We start from the raw sequence: 8417 nt of genomic DNA, 5'->3' as shown, positions 1-8417 counted from the left end.
GACAGAGGAGCATCTTGGCGGCAGGGATTTAAAACTTTAACACGACTCAAACTGACAGACAGAGTGAAAGACTGGATTTTTTCGATCAGGTAGGGTACAGGTGATTTCAAAACATTTCAGCCGGTTTATTTATATCGTGTATATATTATTTATCTCGGATAAGACGTACTTGGTTGAGTTACGCTGCAGTAAAACGCTTCATTGTACGGTGATTATCTCAATAACAATGCAGAATATTAATGACTATGACTCAGACTTTCATATGCATAACATAATGAGAACGCTATTATAATAAAACGCTGTGAATTTTGTGAGTTTAGTTGCCATGTTTCTGCACGTTGTTGCATGAAGAATGCGTCCACAAAAGGGGTTCATTCAGATCTGTGCAGACACGTTCATGCTACTTGACTCTTGGTAATGTATTTTGCCCCGCCCCCAAACATATGATTCGACTATCAGCAAGATTCGAAAATTCCGATTCGACTTTGTAAATCCTTAGACAGGGACACCCCTAATATTAAAATAGCTAGAAACATGAGATAATGTGGTTGTTGATATTTACTGATGAACGTATTAAACATTACCTAATGATTAACAGATTATTACTTCATGTAAATTAAAATGCTTATAAATGTCATTAAACTTTCAACGCATATGATCATGTACTTCTTGAAAATCTGCAGATCATTTTAACAGATGTTGTACAATGATTAAAAGCTTTTGTTGATGTACAACACTTTTGCAGCTGGGGTGTGATACGGGTAGGGTTAGGGACAGGTTTGGTGATATGGGGAGGTTTAAGGGTTGGTTAAGTGGTCAACAGTGTACAGGGGTCAATTTGATTTACTATAAGGGAACACAGTTCAATCTGTTTATATTACATTGTTTTCATAAATGAACAAGTGTTTTCTTGAAAACTTATTTATTTTCTCCTATGCTGTATGATTCAAGGAATATCCTGTTTAATGATATACAGTAGTAGTATACTAATATAAGTGTTGAGGTGATAAAAACATGTTTTGCACCCAAGTTACAATGTGTGTTGCCTTTATCAAGCATTTACCTATAAACTTAACTAAAAACCTTTTACACAAACATTGTTACAGCAGCTATAAGTCCAATGCCCGTAAACATACTAAAACTGACGTAACCTCGGTTCCCTGAGATAAGGGAACGAGCATTGCATTTTACACTATGGGGAAACTCCATTTCATCAGAATCTTAATAGCGACAGTCGTCGACTCGCGTGCAGCCTTATAGCATGACTGGTAACGCACCGCTTTGTCTCTTATCTCAGAGAACAGAGGTAACATCAGTAACCAGAGCATATCCTTTCTGATGTTCTCTGCCGTTGCATTGTTGGTATTTCCCTTATCCAGCAGCTCTTGCAGAAAAGTTAACACAGATGACGACAAAAGAGGAGGTGCTGAACACCATTCAGAAAGCACTGACCATTTAAGGGTGTAGAGGCATCTTGTAGAAGGGCTCTAGACTCCAAAATCATGTTAAGAGGACTGAGCACCTGACTTCCCTGACCCGTCTGATAACCTGAGGGAGCAGGTCAACCAAAGGGAAAGCATACAGGTGAGCACTGGGCCATTCGTGGATCAGGGCATCCTGCTCCCTTGAGAAATATGTTGGGCAGTGAGAGTTGTCTTCTGAATCAAAGAGGTCTACCTCTGCTCTCCCGAATACAGACCAGATCGTTTGAACCATTTGTCTTTTCTCCTTTCTCTTGGAAATACATTGCCCCAGGACAGTATGTCCGCTCCTTGGTTCAGTCTGCCTAGCACATGTAGATTGATAGATTGCACTGTGCCCACAGGAGGAGGTGTCTCGCCATCCTGTATAGGAAGCGTGACCTTAATCCACCTTGGAGATTTATAAACGCTACCGCCGACATGTTGTCCAAGCAGACCAGTAAGTGGTGTCCACTAAGGCTGGCAGGAAGGTTTTTAGAACTAGAAAAACCACCATCATCTCTAGGCAGTTGATGTGTAGGCATTACTTCAGGCTGAACCAGGAGCCAAGCTCCATTTTCGCCTTATACAGTGCGCCCCAACCCGAGTTGGAAGCATCTGTCATAACCACCTTCCCACTTGAGGTCAGTCCCAGGGTCCCAATGGGACACCTGTCTGAAACAGGTGGGATGTCTTCCAAGGGGCCACAGCTCTGGTGCAGCGTTGGGTTACCTTGAAGCTGATTACCTTGATTTGTAGGGGCTGCATATGAAGCAGACCCAATGGAATGACAGAGGAGGCGGCTGACATGAGGCCGAGCATCCTATGAAAACCTCTGAGGGTACAGGAAGTCTCGACTTTGAATAACGACACCAGCCGCTGAACTGTTAGTGAGCATTCTGGCATAATCCATGCCCGCATTTGGGCTGAATCCATAATTGTCCTCAGGAAGTCTACTCACTGGCTGGGAGACAAAGAGCTCTTGGCAAAATTGATTTTCAGTCCAAGATGCTCCAGGTGGTTGAGCAACAGCGACCTGTGAGCGAGAAGTTCCTGTTCCAATCTGGCTAATACCAGCCAATCATTGAGGTAGTTCATAATGCGGATTCCCATCTGCCTCAGAGGGGAAAGAGCCAGATCAATGCACTTCGTTAAAGTGTGCGGGGCCAGAGACAGTCCAAATGGTAGGACTGTGTATTGATAAGCCACCGCCTCGAACGCAAATCTCAAGAAGGGTCTGTGATGAGGGGATTTCTGGATGTGAAAGTAAGCTTCTTTCTGATACACCGATAAGAACCAGCCCCCGGGGCATACTTACGTGAGGATCTGTTTCAAAGTTAACATTGTGAACTAGGGTCACGATAACTGTCACAATATCAGGTTTTCCACTACACAATTATCGTGGTCAAAAAATACTAATGACAATGATATATCGTGATATTTATAAAAATCTTGCAAAAATGTAAACATTTTAAAGTATTATAATAAATAATATGATTTAGATGATATTATGCTAGAAGTTAATAGTCTCTTATTGGCATGTTTAGACCGGGGAGTCAAGGAAGGTGATCTTGTCTGCGTCCTTGATCTCTGTCAGATTCAACCAAAGGTGGCGCTTCAGCACCACCAAATTGGCCATAGCCATGCCGATCTGCATGCGAAGTACGGCGAGACTCATCCTCTCGCAATGAAAGCACTACATCCCCATGCCTGCCTGAGTCAATCAGGGGTTCCCTGCATGAGCTACACTCACGGATAGCGATATTTGAAACAACGCCGCTTGAAATTTGCTCTAGGAATTTGCTCTTTTTCAGGTCAACCAGGTCAACCAAAGGGAAAGCATACAGGTGAGCACTGGGCCATTCGTGGATCAGGGCATCCTAGAAATATGTGAAATATGTTGGGCAGTGAGAGTTGTCTTCTGAATCAAAGAGGTCTACCTCTGCTCTCCCGAATACAGACCAGATCGTTTGAACCATTTGGGGGTGTAGTATCCTTTCTCTTGGAAATACATTGCCCCAGGACAGTATGTCCGCTCCTTGGTTCAGTCTGCCTAGCACATGAACTGCCCTCAGTGAGAGTAGATTGCACTGTGCCCACAGGAGGAGGTGTCTCGCCATCCTGTATAGGAAGCGTGACCTTAATCCACCTTGGAGATTTATAAACGCTACCGCCGACATGTTGTCCAAGCAGACCAGTAAGTGGTGTCCACTAAGGCTGGCAGGAAGGTTTTTAGAACTAGAAAAACCACCATCATCTCTAGGCAGTTGATGTGTAGGCATTTCTTCAGGCTGAACCAGGAGCCAAGCTCCATTTTCGCCTTATACAGTGCGCCCCAACCCGAGTTGGAAGCATCTGTCATAACCACCTTCCCACTTGAGGTCAGTCCCAGGGTCCCAATGGGACACCTGTCTGAAACAGGTGGGATGTCTTCCAAGGGGCCACAGCTCTGGTGCAGCTTTGCAAGATTTTTATAAATATCACGATATATCATTGTCATTAGTATTTTTTGACCACGATAATTGTGTAGTGGAAAACCTGATATTGTGACAGTTATCGTGACCCTAGTTCACAATGTTAACTTTGAAACAGATCCTCACGTAAGTATGCCCCGGGGGCTGGTTCTTATCGGTGTATCCATCCCATTTTCCAGTCATTTGGCAAACATCCCATTTAAGAAAAAAAATCCTTTTGATTCAATTGATCAAAACAGTAACTGCATTACATAATACACTGCACCACACAAGTAAATTAGGTGGGGGTTTTTTCTCTCTCCAATATCTGTTGATAAATTCATAGATTGCTGGAACATGACCCTAGTCGATAGCTACTTTACAGAGCCAGTTCCCGGTCCTAGTTTGAGTTTCTAGTTGTCTAAGTCTAGTCACGTCTAGTTTCCTGATTGCCTGTTTCCTGATTTTCGCTTGTCTTGGATTATCCCTCTTGTCTCGCCCTGTTCGAATACTGTTTGCCCCTCGCCTGGACCATAGCCTGTGTTTCGTATTAACCCTTTGGAATACCCTGTTTGGACATTGTTCGCCGGAGATCGACCACGCCCGCTCACTGGACTTCTCTTGTGTCTTGCCCTCAATACACCTGTTTGCCATTATCTGATCCTTGCTTGTTTTGACTTTGTTCTAGAATAAAAGCTTTGCATATGGATCCGCACGCCTCTCGTCTCGTCGGCTCCGTAACACATACCCATATAAACTAACTGAACGGAACCTTTGAAAGAGGACGCTACTTCATAACCCCAATGACATGTCCATGCTCACTCAGCCCAACAACTTCATAACCCCAATGACATGTTCATGCTCACTCAGAACAACTAGTGTCGATAAGGGATGAATGAAGCAACTCATCCTATGATCCTGTAGCTGTATGAAGGCCATATTAATGTATGGCTGTGGGGATTGTTTGTATTGTATGTTGTCATATCATTTAAGTAAACAAGGGCGCTGTATGATTTCTCACCTATGACTATGGCACAAGAGACAATATCACATTCTGTGTATTGATATTTGTTTGTTCCTTCACCCCTTAAAAGTGTCTTAAATATAGTAATAATTCGATTTTAACATCGGCCTAAATATAGGCTACAGTATGTTCAGTGAAGGGGGCTTGATAAGTCAGTCTCTCCTCTCCTTATACTTTCACGAGCTCTGAAATTCACCAACAATTGGTTTTGCTGAACTTTTGCTAAACATCTGAACTCAGTAGAGTGCACACTATTGGGAATCTGTGTTGCAGATTTGGCACATTTTTCAGAAGAAACCTTTAGAGTCTAGAAACTCATTGCAGCTAAAGACACAAGTCTCACCATGTATTTCAAATCTGAGAATACTGAAATTATTTTAAGATGATGCAGTGGAATTTTTTTTTTTTTTAAGATGAGACTTTCTTTTTGAGCAAACCAAAGAAAATGTGAGGTGTAAATTGAAACATCCGGTATGTTTCTGCTAACTGGTGCTGTAAGGGCAGACTTTCCAAACACAACTTTTGCCTACAGCACAAATGTAACAATGGGGGATTTACAAATAAAACAATTAAACTTGTTAAATATTGAAGTAATACTTCACTAATTTATTTTAGTTGAATCCTCTGTTGACCTGTTATGATTAAATGTACAATACAATACACTGTATTTGAGTTCTACTTGTTGAGTATAAAAATAGTATAGATAAAAATAAATATTTTGAATTATATTTGAGCAAATAATAATAATAATTTATACCCTGCAGTACTTTTTTTATAATTATGACCTTTACCTTTTTTAATAATTTAACCACACTTCATATTTAGTGCTTTTCACAATTTTGCATGGTTGCAAAGCAGCTTGACATACATACAGAAAGTAGTTTCAAAAGTAAAGATGTAAACATATAGCTGTTAGTTTGAAATGGTGAAAGACATCCACGTACTTGATCAGAGGGTTTATTTTAGTAATAATTTAATAATTTATGCATTTAGCAGACGCTTTTATCCAAAGCGACTTACAGTGCATTCAGGCTATACATTTTTTACCAGTATGTAGTATATTCCTAATACACTCCAATGCAACAGTACCAACACACTTTTTTTCTCCATTAATGGTTCTTTATGAATGCATGGAATGCAGCCCTTTGGCCTGTCAAAATATTATGAATTACTAAACAAATTATAAAAAATTATCCTGACCAGTTCTTAAAATTACACAAAAAATAAAATGTCAAATTACTTCAGAGACGTTAACTGCATGAAAAGTAACAACGTAAAATGTACACACCTTTTTCTCCATTAATGGTTCTTTAATGTCCCGTACAGACAACGGCAACATTGCACTTTGAAATGTGGATTGCAGCCCTTTGGCCTGTCAAAATATTATGAATTACTAAACAAATTATAAAAAATTATCCTGACCAGTTCTTAAAATTACACAAAAAATAAAATGTCAAATTACTTCAGAGACGTTAACTGCATGAAAAGTAACAACGTAAAATGTATTAAAATAATTTCTATTCATGCGTCACATTTAAATCCGCAGCGTACTGCAAGACCCTCAAACCGCCAAATCCTTTCATTGCATTTTACATTAGAAACACTTGTGCAGTGCATTGAGAGTTGAAGTGTGCAGAGACAACGGGCAGAGAAATGTTAGGCATTGCAGTAAATCTGCATTTACTGAAACATAGCCTAGTTCTGCACATTCACATTCTGCCACCAACGAACGGAACTGTGCTGCTTACTGCACCAATATTAAGACTACTCAGCAATTCACAGTCTTTAAATCCATATAATTTGTGCTTTCATCGATGGAAAATGTCTGTTTACTTGTAGTAGTACTTAGTAGTACAGTAGACGCATCTAATAAAGCGAGAGCGCTTGCGTCGCAGCGACCCGGGTTCGAATCCAGTCCGTAGTGTTTGCTACATTGATTGTTCAAATGTCTGTCCCCAGTGTGTAACTGATGTTCTCCGGGTGAGTGAGGTAGCTGGGAATGTTAGTAAAAGACGAATTGTAAAACTGTGCCATAATTTATAAAGATTCATTATTTGCATTAAAATCACACAATAATGATGTTATTAGCACACTTCAAATTTACTTTGAATGCCATTGCAGTGCGTTTTAAAGTTACTAAAAGTAAATTATTAATTAGTATAATATTAATACACGTTTAACACTCTTAAAGTGTAATTGTAATGTCAGCAAAATACATTTGAAGTTTATGCTGAGTGAATTCTGCATTTCAAAACTTAAATACAAGAGTGGATATTTAAAGTGTACTTAAGTGTACTTGGAATAGTTCCACTTTAGCACAAACAAGTATATTTATTACAACTTTAGTTGTACGTAAGCACTGCTTTGGCACACTAAAATGCATTTAGTACAAAATTAGGTGTTCCAATTTAACAGACTTTAAGTATACCAATTTATAGTGTGCCACAAATACATTTAGTTATACTAAAGTACATACGAACAAATTATGCTTAAGTATACTATTTTTTCACTAGGGATTTACAGTATAATGCTACAAAAACCTATTTTAAAAATGCTGTTTTTCATTGTATTTTTTTTACAATATTACTGTTTTGACTATAAACAGGATTTGAATGACATGAGTAAATAAATGATGACAATTTTTATTTTAGAACATTATTTATATATTTTAACACTCATATGGAAAAGATCTGAAAATACCAGTTTAGGTAAGTCCACTCATAAATTTGGATACAAATGTTAGTGCTAAAGTCATGTTCTAAGGTTCAGACGCGACACATGATGTTCTGGTCTCTTGTGTTAAAAATGTTGGTAGTTCGGTGCACAAGATCCTCACAAAAACAGTAATGGACAGAATGATGGAATACGGCAACGAACAAAATGACAGAAAGTGACATACAAACACAATCCAAAAATATTGTAATTTGGTCATCACCTTTAATTATTCCAACAAATGTATTTATTGTAAAGTTAATGTATGTTTTTAGACTTACTCTTGTTGAGGCTGTGTGCTGTGATGCGTTGTCTGTGTATCGTTCTACTTCTCCTTATCAAGATTTCAGTGTGTCACAACAAGAAAGGGGCAAGAAGAGCTGTTCTCAGAAATGTGCCCACAAAAATGTGTCACGAAAAATCACATCACGACATGGGTTTGTGATTTTCAACTGCCGTTTTCTTTCTCTTGCAGTCTGAAAGAAGGCACGATCACACACACCCTTCACTAAAAAGGAGCATACTTGTCAAAGGAAAGTGATTAAGAGGTAATGGGATAAAATCTGCATTACTTCTATAACACAGTTCAATGGAGTCTGGAGCAAGAGCAACCCAGGTGGAAAAGACGTGTGTTAAAAATATACTTGAAATTCAAGTAGTATGTTTATAATACATTTGTATTCCCAACATGCTTATTTGAAGTGCATTAAAAATATACTGAATTGCATTGAATTGAATTTTACTTGGAAGTACTTTTGTATTAAATAT

The sequence above is a fragment of the Sinocyclocheilus rhinocerous genome, unplaced genomic scaffold (genome assembly GCF_001515625.1).
Source record: "Sinocyclocheilus rhinocerous isolate Xijiao unplaced genomic scaffold, SAMN03320098_v1.1 scaffold4340, whole genome shotgun sequence".
Taxonomy (NCBI): Eukaryota; Metazoa; Chordata; class Actinopteri; order Cypriniformes; family Cyprinidae; genus Sinocyclocheilus; species Sinocyclocheilus rhinocerous.
Note: the sequence above shows the minus strand (reverse complement) of the source record.